This window comes from Mustela erminea, chromosome 4, assembly GCF_009829155.1.
Source record: "Mustela erminea isolate mMusErm1 chromosome 4, mMusErm1.Pri, whole genome shotgun sequence".
Classification (NCBI taxonomy): domain Eukaryota; kingdom Metazoa; phylum Chordata; class Mammalia; order Carnivora; family Mustelidae; genus Mustela; species Mustela erminea.
The window spans coordinates 53,734,217-53,751,215 of record NC_045617.1 but is presented as its reverse complement, the minus strand read 5'-3'; the positions used below and the strand labels follow the sequence as shown (position 1 = coordinate 53,751,215).

General features: G+C 46.9%; 1 long non-coding RNA gene and 1 pseudogene across 1 annotated transcript; one reads left to right on the top strand and one right to left on the bottom strand.

The window, feature by feature from the left end:
• Positions 1-2,719: 2,719 nt before the first annotated feature.
• Positions 2,720-6,221, bottom strand: LOC116588349. Its single transcript, XR_004284899.1, has 3 exons — positions 5,969-6,221; positions 5,584-5,787; positions 2,720-3,454 (listed from the first exon to the last, which is right to left on the bottom strand). It is a non-coding gene; the product is annotated as an uncharacterized LOC116588349 (long non-coding RNA).
• A 10,052-nt stretch (positions 6,222-16,273) lies between these two features.
• Positions 16,274-16,372, top strand: LOC116589604 (annotated as a pseudogene).
• The last annotated feature ends 627 nt before the right edge of the window (positions 16,373-16,999 follow it).

The window sequence follows — 16,999 nt, the reverse complement described above, 5'->3', positions numbered from 1 at the left end:
TCCAACAACAGCTTCCAGGGCCTTAGGCAAACTCTCCGCTGCTCTCAGCGGCTCGGGACCACACCCTTGCATGTCATTTTAAATCAAAACATTTGGAAAACATTTTGGACCACTTCTTCCTGAAACTCTTCTCCCTGACACCCTATGACTTGGCCTGAGTCTTCTAGTCTGTCCAGCTCTTTCTTTGGTCTCTGTTCATGTGTTTGACGATGAGGTCCTGCCCAGGCAGTCTGCTCTCCTGGTCATGCTCCCTACTTGCCCTTACATTGCCCTTACGCTCACACACACACACAAACGCGCGCGCGCGCGCGCGCGCACACACACACACACACACACACACACATACACACACTCACACACGCCTCCGGATCCTGAGCGGGCCTGGGTGGGGGGAGGGCTGTCCAGGGCTGCACTTCGGACTGAGACCCCGCTAAGCACCAGGCACCTCCCCCACCCCTGCTCCGCGTCATAAATCTGTGAGGCAAACGGCATGCGTGCTATTTGAATATTTGAATGAAGTGTCCGCGGAGCTCAGAATCACTCGCCCAACATTTGCTGAATCTACTTCCGTGCTTGTCTAAGTGTGGTCCGTGGAAATTCAGGGAGGGCCCAAGACCCTTTCATGGAGACTTCAAAGTAAAAACTGTTTTCATAGTAACACTAAGGTTATTTGCTCCCCCCCCACCCTCATCCTTACCAGTACACCATGAAGTAAGTGTTCCTGAGAGCAGGTGTGGTGTGATGTTGCAGCAGAGTGAACGCAGAAGGTGAGAGGCAAACCCAGCCCCTTTCTTTTAAGCCACATCTCAGAGATTTGCACAGCGTAAATCAGGGCCAGTCTCCTTACACATTTTCTCGTTTGGGAAAATAGAGTTATTTTTCATAAAAATGCATCATTTATATTAATGTAATGATTTATGGTTATTTTAGGTAAAGGAATATTGTTTAATTTCTTAATTTTAGTTTCTCATAGGCTGCCTATCAATGAATGGCTAGAACCCCACAAGAACGAAAGCTCTTTGGCATCCCCAATAGTTATTAAAAGTGAAAAGGAGTTCTGAAACCAAAAGTTTCTTCTTAAATCCAGAGCTTTCCAGTAGGTATTTCCAAGAAGATGATTCCATGGAGGCGACACATAGACATGTCACCCAAGGCCCCGGGACAGAGGCACAGGGTCTTTCCCTCCTTCAGCCTGGCCACTCTCACCCCCATCTGCCCACCTCCCCTCCCCCCCTCCTCCCTTCCATCCTCCCCCCCCCCCCCGCCCCCGCGCCCCCTCCCACTCCTCTCTTTTCCATCCCATACCTAACTCACTGCCAGACTCCCACGGCCCCCTCCACAACCCCATCTGACCCAGCCACCATCTGTAGCCTGCAGTATATTTCTAGAACAAGTCTGATCATGCCCTTCCTTAGAAACATCCTCAGACCCCATGCTGACAACAAGAAAGAAACCAAATTCCTGAGCAGCCTGCGAACTGTCCCCTCGCAGTGCTGACCCTGGTCCACCTGCCACCCACCACTGGCCCACCTGGCCCTTTGTTTTGAGCTCTGCTGAATCCCTCCCCGCTCCCCAAGCATTCCAGAAGGTTCTCATCACTGTGCTTCTGCATATGCCTTCCTCTCTACCTGGAATGCTCTTGTTGGTTTGGCAAACCTCAAGATTCAGCTCATCAGCGCTGAGTTCGCAAACAGAATGAGTGGCTTGGTCATCTGTCTACCAGACACTTTGCTCACACCTCTATTAGAACGCACTGATGTGTCATTTATCTGTATCTCAAGGAACTGTGAACTACATTCCCACCTATGTGCCTCAGAATCACCGGCACCTGGCAGTGCTAGTATATTGGAGAGTTCAACAGAGTTTTCTTCAGTTAATTCCCAAAGCTGAAAATAATCTTCCCTCCTCAAATATTTTTTCTTGGGTCCCCATCTCATTGAATGGCATTCCGCAGACCCCAAGAAGGAATCTCAAGGTCACCTCTCACTCTTCCCTTTCCCTCCCTTCTACACCCAACTGGACAATTTCTACTTCCTGCACGTTTTTCACAAGCACCGCCTCTGCCTTACATCACAGCACCCTAGTCCATCCATTCATTCATCCATCCATCATGCATTCATTCATGTAATAAACACTTCCTGAACACCTCCTAGGCACTAGGCACTGTGCTGGGACCCAGTTCCATAAAAACTAATATACAGTCCAATTTCAATTTGTTCTTGACCTATTCAGGAAAACAGACCAAAAATGTAAATAACAAGCCATAAATCATGATGGTAAGCACAATACTTTCAAATAGGAAAAAAAAAAAAATGTGCTTTCAAAACTCAGATGAGGGGGCGCCTCAGGTGGCTCGATGGGTTAAGCCTCTGCCTTTGGCTCAGGTCACGATGGAGGTAGTATCTTACTACTACAGAAATGGAAAAACCAAAATATAGCTGAGCTGGGTGACTTCTCTTTAGTCACGAAGTAACAGCTGCAAGGAGAGTCCATGCTTGTTTTAGAACTCTGTGGTCTGGTATGACAGCATCAGAACATTTTCAAAAGGAAGAGACGTGGGGCTTTTAACCTGGGCTGGGGGAATGAGAGCGGCCGTATTGAGGCCCCGTCCTCAGCAGCTCTCCACAGCACCCATAGGTTCCAAAAGAGTTCATTTTCTTTTTACTTTTTTTTAAGATTTTATTTTTTGGAAGTAATCTCCACACCCAGCATAGGGCTCGAACCCACAGCCCTGAGATCAAGAGTTGCACGCTCAAGCCACTGAACTAGCCAGGTGCCCCAAAAGAGCTCCTTTTCCAAGGAGACTTTTAAAAGGTTATGCATGGGACAGGCAGCTGTTTTCACACAAAATTAACTGAAAGAATCCACCTACTTCAGAGGCTTTCTTTGCCCCCTTGAGATTTTAAAACCAACTTCATTTCCTTTTAAAATTTCTAAATAAGAAACCTGAGGTGGGGGCGAAGGCGGGTGGTGGCGTCTGTCCTCAGGAGCCTCCCCTGGCCCTCAGGCCACCACCCTCCCCTTGAGATGCTCCAGTCTTTGAGCTACAACACTGTCAGCAGCTTCTTACCCCTTTCTATTTTTAAGTCCTGAAAGTATGAACAATTTCATTTCAGTTTTCTTCCTCAAGCTTGACTGGAAGTCACAAACAGCACTGATGATTAATCAGTAACAGTGTGAAAATCTTCAGTCTCCACGGGGACTCTTACGGTGCACCCAGCACTTCCCTGCGGTTCATGGTCAAGGCAGCCATGGAGATGGGTTCGCGTTGAATCCAGCGTTGGTGGACTCACAAAAGAGCAGGAAAGGAAGGAAGGAAGAGGGAAGGAGGAGTGGGAGAACTTTCTGAGGATGGGAATCAGAGCAGACCTGTTCCTCCCAGAGTCAGCCAGCCCAGGCTGAGGTCCTTAACCTCTGACTGGAAGAGCCCGTGAGGAGGAGGATGCACAAGGAACTGAAGAAGGAGAGAAGGAGGGGGCGTTAGAGAGATCAGACGCAAAGAGAGCCTGCAGCTCCCAGGTACCCAGTGTTTTATAGTGAAAGGTGCTTTCTTACATGTTAACTTTGGAGATCTTGACCTCCGTGGGAGACGGAAACGGGCTACCTCATGATCATGCTGCAAGTAAGAAAACTAAAGAAAAGAGAGGTCTTGCCAGCTTACCCAGGGTCCTGCAACTAATAAATGGAAGGGACTAGACTCTCAAGGGTAGTGATTCCTATTACAGCCTGGCCCAGAGGGTGCTGCCCGGGGCTGCTCAGGGGGCCACAGAACAAGGCAAGCCCACGCATGGGCCCAGGGTGTGTGCGTTCATCACATTGCCCTTGACCCTCAAATGCATTTCCGTTCACCTCTGTGAGCCCCAGACCAGTCCAGCACATTACAACCACCAGAAGTCACCCCCATGGTGAGGACAAAGCTCTTGTAAACACAGTCTGTGCAGTGTTCTAGTTCAGCTAAGGTCAGTGGAGTCGTCAGTTAGATTTTGGGGAAGTCACAGAAAGGCGAAAACTTCAGCCCACAAGATTTGTGTTCTGGGCCTGGATTTTGGGGGATTTTTAAAGGGCATTATAATTTAAAAAAAAAAATTGTGGTAAATTATACATAACATAAAATTTACCATAGGAACTATTTCTAAGAGTGCAGTTCAGTGGCATGAAGCAACCATCACCCACCATCCATTTCTAGAACTTTCTCATCTCGTAAGACTGAAACCCTGTCCCCATTAGACACTAACACCCCACCCTTTCTCCCCCACCTGCCTCTGGGAACCACAGCTACTCCATCTCTATGACTCTGACTACTCTGGGTACCTTCTAGAAGTGTAATCATACAGTATTAGTCCTTTTCTAACTGGTTTATTTCATTCAGCATAATGTTTTCCAGGTTCTCTCTGTTGTAAGCATATGTCAGAATTTTCTTCCTTTTTAAGGCTGAATAATTTTCCATCATGTATAGAGACCACTTTGTGTTTCTCCATTCACCTGTGGATGGACACTTGGGGTGCTGCCACCTTTTGGCCATTGTGAGTAGCGCTGCTGTGAGCCTGGGTGGGCTGGCCTTTTGTTTTCTCCTTGAACTTGTCCCTTGCCCTTCTGTACCGCTACAGGTTACTTTGGGTAGACACACAGGCCCTGATCCATAACCCAGGGCAGCTCTGAACCAAAGTTTTTCCAAAAACCACCCTCTACTATCTTCCACATGCACCCTATTCACGTGTCAGGTGTCTGAGCTCCTGGGCTGGCATCACCTGGACTTGGAGGGCACTTCATAATCCCAGAGGCATGGCTAAGGTTTCTCATAGCCACAGAGAATTAGCTAAAATTGTCTTCAGTGCCTGCCATTACGATTTATTTCCATATCCTCATGGGCCTTCTCGAAGACTACAGAGCCATCCTTTAGGGGGAGATGGGGCTTGGGGCTTCTCCCAGATCTTTCTGATCAGCCAGGAAACTAGACACCCACAAATCAGTATCTAGTCTAAGACATGCTTTCAAGAGCCTTGAGACAGGTTGAAAATGTGCCTGAGAGTTCTAGACCCTCTGATTTCATAAAATTAAAATATCTTCAAAGATCCCAGCAGGATGGGCAGCTGGGTGGCTCAGTGGGTTAAGCCTCTGCCTTTGGCTCAGGTCATGATCTCGGGGTCCTGGGAACAAGCCCCACATCGGGCTCTCTGCTCAGAGGGGAGCCTGCTTCCTCCTCTCTCTCTGCCTGCCTCTCTGCCGACTCATGATCTCTCTCTCTCTTTGTCAAATAAACAAATAAAATCTTAATAAAAATTAAAAAAAAAATTAGAAGATCCCAGCGGGAGTTTTTCCTTAAACTGAAGAGTTCCTCCAATTAATCTTTCTCCTATGAAAGCCCTTTTGAAAGTAAATATAATTGTGCTAAAATGAGCAAGGATTTCATCTAATTTTTTTTTCTCTGCATGCTTAACATCATGTAAGACAAGGAAATCAAATCGCTCAAAATAATGCTAATCCAAGAACAGCCCTCCAACCTGCCCCCCGTCCCCAGTACTGTATGGACCGGAGTCTGCAAGGGGCCTGTCACAATGACGGATGGCTGGGGCAGGCACTCACCGGCAGAACGCGTATCTCCAGCCCCCACGGTGGGCTCCAGTTCCCCTCTGCGCCCCGGCGGTCCTCCCAGTTAGCTAGGCGTCACTGGAGCTGGGGGAGCACAGCCCGGCTGGGCCACACCGCCATCAGGAGACACTTCACGCCAAAGTTCCCCTTCCTGGACGCCAGAGTCACGTTCAGCTGCCAAGGTAGTTTTGCTTTGAGCTTTAAAAAAAAAAAAAGGAAAAGAAGAAAGTAATCAAATGAGGGAGGCAGATGTGAAGCCTTCGCCCCAGCATGAGTCACCGAATCAAAGTTTAACAACCACATGCAAAACAATCTCTCTGAGGGCATGGGCAGGCTGCACAGGAAAGCCAGGAGAGACTCAGAGAACAAACGCGCTCACAGTTTCCGCTCCACGTTTCCACTCGGGCCTTCAGCAGAGAAGAGCATCTGCTCCGAGCTGCTCCCGAGGAGGGTCAGTGCTCCTGACTTCACAGAACAAAAGCGTGCAGGAGTGACGAGCTTGCAGGAATGACAAGCGTCCAGGAGAGAACAGGAATGCCTACCAGCTCGGGGTGCCCAGGCACCCGGGTGCAGAGAAGGACCCTGGCCCTAATGTCAGAGTCCCAGATGAGTCACAGAAGCCTTCGGGCTCAGGGCATGGGCTTCCGTCTGCATCAGGATGGGGAGTGTCCATGATGTGGCTCTGGATGGGGTGGCGCCAGCTTCTCCAGCCACGGAGTAGGGAGCCTGACTGGGGGCCCACCTGACAAGGGCATCTGCCAAGCGGCCAGGGGCAGCACACTCTGAACTTGGCATCTGTTTCCTACATTGGGGGAGGCCCGATGGGGTCAAAGTAAGAGCAGAAAACAGGCATCACAAGTGACCCACCTCCACCTCCCAACAGTGACAGGTCTCTAAAGTGACTTGCCTGAGGACACCCAGTGGACAAGTTGGTCAAGTTGGGTTTAGAATCTGAGAGCTCAGGAATGGCACAAGTTGACTGGAATTTGCTGCTCTTCTTTTTCTTTTTTAAAAGATTTTATTTATTTATCTGAGAGACAGAGACAGAGCAAGTAGGGGGAGGGACTGAGGGAGAGGGACAAACAGACACCCCGCCAAGCAGGGACCCTGATGTGGGGCTCGATCCTAGGACCGCAGGATCTGACCTGAGCTGAAGGCAGATGCTTAACTCACTGAGCCACCCAGGTGCCCCTGTGTCCCACAAAAGATGTGAGGCAGTTTAGAACATTAAAACATGGATGGAATGGGATAATTGCCACCAAAGTACAATCAGAAATTATTAGAACAGGGGGTGCCTGGCTGGCTCAGTCAGTAGATCCCATGACCCTTGATCTCGGGACTGCAGGTTCCCGCCCCACGCTGAGGGTAGAGATGACTTAGAATGATTAGAACAAAATCGAACTGGTATCAGAACCTAAGTTTAAAGAGTCACTTCCTCTGGGCACTAGCTCCAGCTTGGAGTTTCCTGGCACAACGGGCTTCCTAAGGACAACCACGGCTGGGTTAGTACTGCACTGGGAGCCTTCCATCGCCGCGTCCTAGCGCCACAACCACTGATGGCCTCGTGGTCATTATTCCCGCTTTGAGACAGGATCATTGGGGTGAGAAAGGGTAACTCAACTGCCCAAGTTCACTCAGTAAGGGGTTGGGTCAGGACTGAAATCCAGGACCGCAGAGCTCCCCAAGAACTCTCTCTATACTGTCACCAGGGGCCTCTCTGCTGTCAGATCCTAAATAAAGCATGCACGCTTTCCCCATGAAAGAAACATTTTCCTGGTATTACATTTTAGGAAAAACCTAAAAATCCTTATGCTGAGTAACATATGAGACGGTATTTTCTATTCAAGTCCTATAGAAGCTCAGAGGTCATGGCGGGGAGGCCAACCCAGGAGGGAATTCTCTGAGAATCGGGCCGAGGGCCCACCCTGCTGTGCACGGACCACCAGCTCAGCCTGGGCAATGAAACAAGGATCCCTATTTGTGTTCAACCCCAGGAGAGTAGTGCCTGTGCCGGGGAGAGGGACCGGAGGCGCCCCCACAGAAAGAAAGACATTTGAACCTGCTCGACCAATCAGGCACAGGCCCCAGAATTCTGTGTCTGAAATCTTGGAGACATTATGTAGACGAGAAAAATTGTGATTCCTCTGTCTAAGAAAAGGACCCCCAACCGTATGGGCCTGTGATGGTATTGGATCCGGAGGAACCTGGGCTGAGTCCTTACAGGCTAAAATGACTTAGTTGCCCGACTCGAGGCACTAAAAGGTTGAAGCCATGGTTCAGGCTGCTTATTCCCAAGTGAATGAGAAATAGGGTCTACCCGAGGTAAGGATCTTCATGAGGATGTCACTGACCCAAAACTAGCCTGTGCTCATGACAGACGGAAATGAGACAGCAGAGGGGACAGGGCAGGTGGCGACAGCTCTCAGAAGCCAGGAGCACCCTCACAAGGGTGACAAGGGCGGGAGGGCAGGCCTGGCACCCTCCACTCCTCTCCTTTGCTTACCCTGGCCTTGCACCTGCCCTGCTCTGGCCCTCCCGGCAGAAGGAGGAGGTCTGTGCTTTCAGGAAGGGCCCACAGGTGTTGAGCCAGGGAATCCTAAGTGTGGGGACAAACCCTTCTCCGGGAGGGGCACTCAAGCGTGCGGAGAGATGACCCAGTGGCCTGGGGAGGCCCAGGCAATGGACCGAGGGCAGGGCCCAGGGGCCGGGCCCAGGGGCCTAGTGGCCTCCCCTCTCTCCACAGCTTCGGGGAGCGCCGAGAACAGTCTTGCTCTGTATCGGGTTTTCTCCAGAAGCTAACATGGCCTGGAGGAATTCACAGCAGCGACCTGGGGCCTGCAGAGGAGATGGGCTGGCTGGACAGCTCACAGCCACCCTCCGCCATCGGACTCCTCCCCAGGAGTTGGGAGGGTGACACATTCTGCTTTCTGCCCATCCGATGGGTAAGAAATGCTATAGCCCTTCTTGTGGTTATTTTGACTTTCATTTCCCGGATTGCGAGGGAACGTGAGGATCACTTTGTGTTTACTGGCCAGACAATTTTCCTCTTCTTCCCTCCGCGGCCCATGCGGCTCCCCTGGGGGCTTCTTCTTACTGTGGCTGGTCACCTCCGCAGAGTCTCCTGCCAAGCAAGCCCTTATCTCGCCTGTATGCCGCAGCTGTCTGGGCCTAGCCCAGCTCTTGTCCTTTAGCTTTGTTTATGGTGTTCTGCAAACATTTTAGCTTTTGTGTGGTCAAAACTGTGGGCTTTTCCATCAACATTTGTGCCCTTTGAATGTTGTTTAAGAAGTCCTCCCTATCCTGAAATTGTAAATATGTTTTCCTGTATTTCCTCTAAAGTGGTAACGTTTTGTGTTTTACAATCAGGTCTCGAATCATGATCTGGAATGTGTTCTGCTGGATGCTATGAGAAAGGATCTAAGCTTATTATCATAGTTCAGATCATAAACTCGGAGTCAGACCGCCCGCCACTTACCAGCTGTGGAAACCTAAACGAATGGTTTATTCTCTCTGTGCCTCAGTTCCCTCATCTGGGTAAAGGAGATAGTAATCACATCTATGTCATGGGGTATGAGGAGAATTCAATTAACCCATGCATGAATAGTGCTTAGAGCAGCCTTTGGCACCTACAAATTGCTCAGTGGACGGCCGTTACTATTTTGAGCACAAACTTTAATGAGGATAGGATTCATGGAAGTGATGACGGCCAAGTCTAGCATCCAGGAGAAACTGAAACAGTGTCAGGGAGCTACAGAGACGAGGGAAACAACACTCTCGGTCCTCAACAGGAATGGGTACGCCCACAGCAGACAACGAAGCAAAGCGGAGAAGCAGTTATCATTGATGTGTGGGGTCAGCTTTTTTTTTTTTTTTAAGATTTTATTTATTTGACAGACAGAGAGAGAGATCACAAGTAGGCAGAGAGGCAGGCAGAGAGGGCGGAGGGGACAGGCTCCCTGTCAAGGAGAGAACCCGGCGCGGGGCTCGATCCCAGGATCCTGAGACCATGACCTGAGCTGAAGAGAGGCTTTAACCCACTGAGCCACCCAGGCGCCCCTGGGGTCAGCTTTTTAAATCTAATTTAAAACAATTGTGCACTTGAGACAATTGTAGTTTATTAAATAATATCTATGCATCACTCCTCTGAGTTCCACCTGAGATGTGATCTTAGCTACAGGGATCAAGGCAACAAAGACTGTTAAGAACATTCCAGTTTCATTTCACACTCTGCACGGGGCTGAGAGCACCAGCACCAAAGGAACATTTCTGCCTCTGCGCGGGTGGAGGCAAGACTGGAAGCGAAGGGCTATGGTCACGTTATGGTAACATGGTAAACGTAGCCTAGGGCAGGGTTTCTCAACCTTGGTGCTACTGACATTTGGGGCTGGAAAATTCTTTGGGGTACAGGGACCATCCTGGCCCCTGGGGGATGTTTGGCCCGTTCTCTGGTCTCCAGACTCACCAGCACCCAGGAGCACAACCCATCCTCACATTGTGACAACCACAGATGTTCCCAACATTGAAGTGTCCCCATGAGAGCAAAAGGGCTCCTGACTGAGAGCCACTGGACTAGGAGGTCCGTCAAAGAGGGAACCCCCACTCTGTGAAGAGGCACAGGAGGCTTCCTGGAGGAAAAAAAGGCTCAGCTGATTTGAGACAACAGACTAGTCTGAGTTCTCTGGGACATTCCAGGTGGCAGGAAAGTCTAGGCATAGGCTTAGAGGCACGGGGAAGCTTGGCAAGATCCAGAGGGCTGGTACTCAGCCTTGAAGTGAAGAGCTCAGCTCAGGAAAAACTTCAAAAACTTTTCAAGAAGGCTTTTAATTTTAAAAAGTAGAATTAAATGGGGTACCTGGGTGGCTTAGTCAGTTAATCATCTGCCTTCAGCTCAGGTCATGTTCTCAGGGTCCTGGGATCGAGCCCCACATCAGGCCCCACATCGGGCTCCTTGCTCAGTGGGAAGTCTGCTTCTCCCTCTCTCTCTTTGCTGTTCCCCCCTGCTCGTGCTCTCGTTCCCTCTCTCAAATAAATAAAATCTTTAAACAATAAAATATAATTAAATTATATTAACTGAATTATTAATAAATATGTTCTTTCACCCAGGCTTTTCTCTTGTTTTTGTTTTTTTTTTTTAAGATTTTATTTATTTATTTGACAGGCAGAGATCACAAGTAGGCAGAGAGGCAGGCAGAGAGAGAGAGGGAGGCAGGCTTCCTGCTGAGCAGAGAGCCCAAAGTGGGGCTCGATCCCAAGACCCCGAGATCACGACCCGAGCCGAAGGTAGCAGCTTAATCCACTGAGCCACCCAGGCGCCCCACTTGTTTATTTATTTATTTTTTTAAGCAAAATAATTTTCATTTCTTGGCCATAATGAAGCCACCAGGTTGGGAAAACGGATGGTCTCAGATGGTCTCAAAAACACCACCACCAATATAATGTCTGCCTGGGCCCTCGCAAACTTCCTTTATTCCTTCTCCATCCCAGGCTGCTGACTTCACTGCCCTGCTGTTTACTGCCTGGTTTGCTAACCTGGGCTCAGATGCGTCTGTGTTTGGTCCTGGAGACATTCTCTGCTTAGAGAACAAGATTGTATCTCTATAACCTAAATAAGCTGGCATTCTGGAAAATCTTCCTAAAACTGCTGTTTGACACATAGCTTCTATGGATGACCAGGGACTTCGGAGAGCCTGCCTCTTCTGGACTCTGTGGTTCTCTCACAAAAGCCCTGAGGGAGATATGAGATGGTCTCCCCCTCTCCCCATGACAAGAAAGACTATGAATCAAAAGGCGTGAGGTTTATGAAAACCAGGTAGAGGAACCCAGGCTAAAGACCAAGAATGAGTGGCCATACACGTGGTTAACTAAGGCAGCTTCTCCTGGGCTAATGCTTGTGGTGGTAAGTGGTCACATCTGAGCCCTTGTGACATCCCGTATCTAGAAACCTGGGCTCTAGGGCTCAACCTGGTTTTCTTTCCACAGCATCTTCACTGGCCTCTGGCCAAAGGGCTGCAGAGGCTTTTCTTGGACGTTGCAAATACCTCACCGCTTACAGTGGGCTGAATTGTGCCCCCACAAAGATACACTCAAGTCCTAAACTCCAATATCTGTGAGTGTGATTTATCTGGAAATGGGGCCTGCGCGGATGTAATCAAGGAAGGTTGTTACTCTGGGTTAGGCTGGGCCCTAAACCCAGTGTTGGTCAGAGAAAGGAGAGGAAGGGTTGGATGCAGAGACACAGAGGAGCCACAGGGAAGGCCAGAGGACGAGGAGATTGGAGTGTCACAGCCGTGAGCCAAGGACCACCACTGGGAGCCAGGAAGCGGCGAGGGAGTGTGGCCTTCTGGCCTTGCCAACACAGTGAGACTTCCAACCTGTAGAACTGAGAGAACAAATTTCTGTTTTGTTAAGCCGCCCAGTTTGTGGTCATTTGTAATGGCAGCTCTAGGAAGTGAACACAGTCCTCAATCCCCAAACCGCCTTCCTCTCCGAGATCTTAGCCTGGCCACCATTTCCCCAGCTAAGCCTGCTTCTCCAGAATGGGAGGACGGGCAGACGAGCTCTCAGGCGGGTGAGTCCATGGGCCTGAGGGTTGGCTGGTGGGCCAAAGAGCCGCTGTCCTCCCATGACACAGGGTCACCTGGGCCCGCACACCTAGGACAGACCTGAAGATCAGGGCACTCTACCGGGAGGCCCAGCACATTATTTCCCATAAGCACATGCCGGGAGAAAAGGCCACGGATGTGTGTCTTTAGTTTGTTTTCAGAGAATGAATAGTAGATAGTTATCAACATAATTATGAAACAACATTTATGATAAAGTTAAAAATACATTTACTTCCACCTGCTGAGGTGGCAGAATTTGCAAGACTGGTTTTCCACTTGGTGTGAGGCAGTCTCCTGCGGGCCAGATGTGAACAGACCAGTCAGGCCAGGGGCCTGTGGCTAACCTCTGCTGGTCTATCCGTGACCATTCCAAGAATATTCCAGTTATTTCCTATAAGGCCAAATGAGTGGTTATGTAGCCAGGACAGTATGACTTTTACACATTTTCACTGTGATGCCCGTTCCACATTCTGGCTTCTACATCACCTCCTCCGGGAAGCCTGCTTTGATGTGAATCTGGGTTGGGGACTATTGTTGAAGGAACCATACACAATGCCATCTAAGGGATTTGGTGCCAAACCCCAACGATGATCCTATCCACAGCTCCCCAATGATCCCAACACACCACTTCCCTTCTCGGGAACAAGTTCTAATTTTCCACTGCCTGGAAAATCAAAGCCTAGTTTCTCAGTCTTGCACTCAGCACACTCCCATCCTGGTTTCCTCCTCCCTTTCCATGTCCGGGAACCTCCACCATCCTCTGCCTCAGCCACAACGTCACATTGCTCTCCCCTCCATGGCGTGCCTCTGCTCTCAAGCCCAGAACCCAAAGTTCTCTCTGCCAGACCAAACTGCTTTTGGAGGAATCAAAACCAAACTTTCCTCTTTTTCAGAAGCCAGTGGTCACTGTGGTCTGGTTCTAGATTCACGACAACAAAGCAGCACCTTTCTAAATTCTCTTTTCGTCTACAGTTTACTTATACAAAGTAGGTTACCCTATCTGCAGTCCCCTGTCTCGAGCTTCCTAGTGCCCAAGGCAAAATAAATAATAGTCATACAGCCTTTTTTTTTTTAAGATTTAATTTATTTATTTGACAGAGAAGAGAGAGAGAGAACACAAGCAGGGGGAATGGGAGGGGGAGAAGCAGGCCTCCCGCTGAGCAGGGAGGCCGACTCAGGACTCGATCCCAGGACCCTGAGATCATGACCCCAGCTGAAGGCAGACGCTTAACGACTGAGCCACCCAGATGTCCCAGTCATATAGCCTTTTACCTGCACAGGAGACATCTCTCAAAAGCCCTGCTCCATCTGCCCATTCAATGCACAAGGCATAGAGAGAAAGCAAACGCAAAATTAAACCTAATGGGCAGTCCCTGCGTGGGGTAACATGGGGTAAAAATGAAGATTGTTCCAGTCACAATAACAGATTACTTGCTTTAAAAAATAGACAATTTTGAAAATTAAGGGGATCTCCGTATTCTATCACTTAACAACAGGAAGCACAAGCTTCTCTAAAATTTCCCATCAAAACAGTTTCATAGCAACAGCCACTGAAAGGTAAGACTTCTGTGATTTCGATTTTACTGTCTATTATGCATTCTTTGTGACTCAGTGAGGTGGGGAAGAAATGTCAAACTTGAGATTAAACATTTTTTATGATGCATGGAAAACATAGATAGGAAAACTATCTTTCGGTAATTAAAAAACAACCAAGTTATTTAAAGACACTTGTGAAAGTAGCAGCTTATTTACTTTTCTTTCTTTTGCTGTGACTCCTTAGGGCTTCTCTACTTTTAGCTTTTGCTAGTTCTGATCAAAACCTTTGAAAATTCAACAGGTAAGACAGATTGACCTGAAACTTCACAGCAAAGTTATAATGAGTGGGCAATTTTAGCCTTAAAATAACCTTTAAAAAAAATAACCTTTTTTGTTGTTGTTAATAAAAAACAGTTTGATTACTCTATCTTGTTCTTTTTTCCCCAGTTTTAGCAAAAGCAACTAAGACGTGTTACTGGAGCCTGGTTCTGAGTTCAGAGAAAATGTCCAGAAGTAAAACAGAATAAACAGGAAATACGGTCACCTCCCCCCAACCCCCACCGTAACATCCCCCTGTAAAACACCCTCATGCCAGATCAATCATACCAGTCATACTTTAAATACACCAATGAGATTGGAAGACAGGGATTTCCTCAAGACCCAAAAATATATTAACAAAATGGTAAGTGAACCACCAGCATTCATGCAGAGCTTGGTCTCAGACCACAGGGACGAGATATGTCGATGAATACCAGGATATGGGCCCTAAGGGAGTTGGGAACCTAAAGCCAGGGACTAGAAGGGATCACTGCTGGGAAAAGTCTAGGCTAGAAAAGAACATGTGCAGGCATCTTCCCAGCCCTGCAATGATGGAGACAGGAATAGACCTTAAAACAGACTGTTTTCCCTGATATTTTGTTAACTCTCACCATGGTCTACACTATGCATGCCCATGGAAACTATAAGCCAAGAAATCAAAGTGGTGTGGCTCCAGGTTATGTGATTTGCCTAAAAGGTAAATATAAATCCTCTTTGGAGAAAAGCATTCTCAATTTAGGTAACTTAGGAGTCCCAAATTACGTATTCCCAATTTTTTTAAAAAAATGAAAACACACAAGAAATCTCTATGTACAAGAGCTAACAGGAAAAAAAAAAACAACTAAGGATTTAAATTCTCAAGAGACATAGGATATTGGAATTGTCAAAAACACAATATAAAGTAACCATGAATGGAAATAAATGATTAAAGAAAAAAGGAAATAAAAAATAACCATGAGAACTTGAAAAAGAAGCAAACAGACTTCTAAAAATGAATCACTGAAATTAAAAATTCAGTGAATGGAAAAAAAAGGAAAAAAATTCAGTGGATGGGTTAAATAGCATATCTGGCTTATATGAAGAAATAATGGGTGTCCTGGAAAACAGACATGAAGAAATTATTCAGAATGAGCCATATGGAAAGCATGAAAGTGAAGATACAAAGAACAGAAGAAGGAGACATTAAAAAAAAAATGACTGGAATTATGAAGGGAAGAACAGAATGAACAGGGGAGAGACAATATTTGAAGAGAAAATGGCAGAGAAGCTTCCAGAATAATGAAAAATCTGAAGCCATCAGGCGTAATATACAATAAGGCACTGTAATCATGAGACAAATGATATACCAAGAAAGCTAACTTAAATAAATCAGTATCTAGACATATCATGTGAAACTCTGGCACACCAAAGACAAAGAAAACCCTTAAAATAGCAGCCAGAGACTTTTCAACAAATGGTGCTCCAGCAAGTGGATTAACTCAAACTGGATCACAAACTTAAATATAAAACTCTGAAACTTTTAGAAAAAAAAAGTAGGAGGAAAACCTCAGGATCTAGGGCTAGACAAAACAGTTCTTATTCTTGACACCAAAAGCACAGTGTGTAAAAGAAAAAACTGATACACTAAACTTAAAAAATATTAAAATATTTTCCTCTGCAAAGACCCTGTAAGAGGATGAAAAGACAAGCTGCACACTGGGTGAAAACATTTGCAAACAGGGGTTGCCTGGGTGGCTCAGTGGGTTAAAGCCTCTACCTTCTGCTCACGTCATGGTCCCAGGGTCCTGGGATCGAGCCCCACATCGGGCTCTCTGCTCAGCAGGAAGCCTGCTTACCCCTCTCTCTCTGCCTGCCTCTCTGCCTACTTGTGATTTCTCTCTCTGTCAAATAAATAAAATCTTTTTAAAAAACATTAGGATCTTAGAGCACTGGGAAAAAAAACTACTGTCTCCTTAGAACTGGGTATATTAAAAAATGGACTTTAAAGAGCAAGGGGGAATTAAAAGCACTTTTGATAAAAACAAAGGGTTTAGCCACCAACAGACTTGGCTGTTGCATCTCAGACCTTCTGAATGGGGAAAGAAAAGAAAAAAAAAAAAAAACAATGTATTTGCAAATAACATTATTGTCCCCATAGAAGACCCTAAAAACCCTAGAGACCAATTCTAAATATAAGAGTTTGGTAAAATGGCTGGATATAAGAGCAGTGATCAAAAACATTAACTTGTGTACTCACTTCAGTAGCACATATACTGGAATTGGACCAGAGATTAGCATGGACCCTGCACAAAAATGACATGAGAATTAGCAGAGTGTTCTGTATTTTCATTTTTGCAATGTTTCTGTAAATCTCAAATCATCTCAAAATAAAAAGTTGAAAGATAAGTGTGACCTCATAGGTCAGGAAACAAAATCATACGTTTAAAAGATACTATTTAGGGGCATCTGGGTGGCTTGGTCAGGTCAGTGTCTGCTTTTGGTTCAGGTCATGATCTCAGGGTCCTGGGATCCAGCTCCCTGCTTGGCGGGGAGCCTGCTGCTCCCACTTGTGCTCTGTCAAATAAATAAATAAGTAAAGTCTTAAAAACAAAAAAAGATACTATTTATAATAGAATAGAATCTTATTCATAAAAGGTATAGAAACCAGGAGTAAATTCAACAAAAGAGCAAAAATTCCGTAAGGAAAATTCTAAAAGGTTCAAGAACAAACTAGAGCTATGCTATTTTTATGAAAAGAAGATTCAATATTATGATGTTGGTTTTTTCCATGAAAGTTCCTATTGTTTTAATGCAAATGCAATTAAAATCCCAACAGAATTCTTGGGGAAACCAGGGAAGTTGATTTCAAAATCGCACACAAACAAACAACAACAAAAAAAGGCAAAGGCATTACTAATAAAGCAGGTGGGGGAACTTGCTTAAATAAATACTTTCTAGGGGCATCTGGGTCGTTC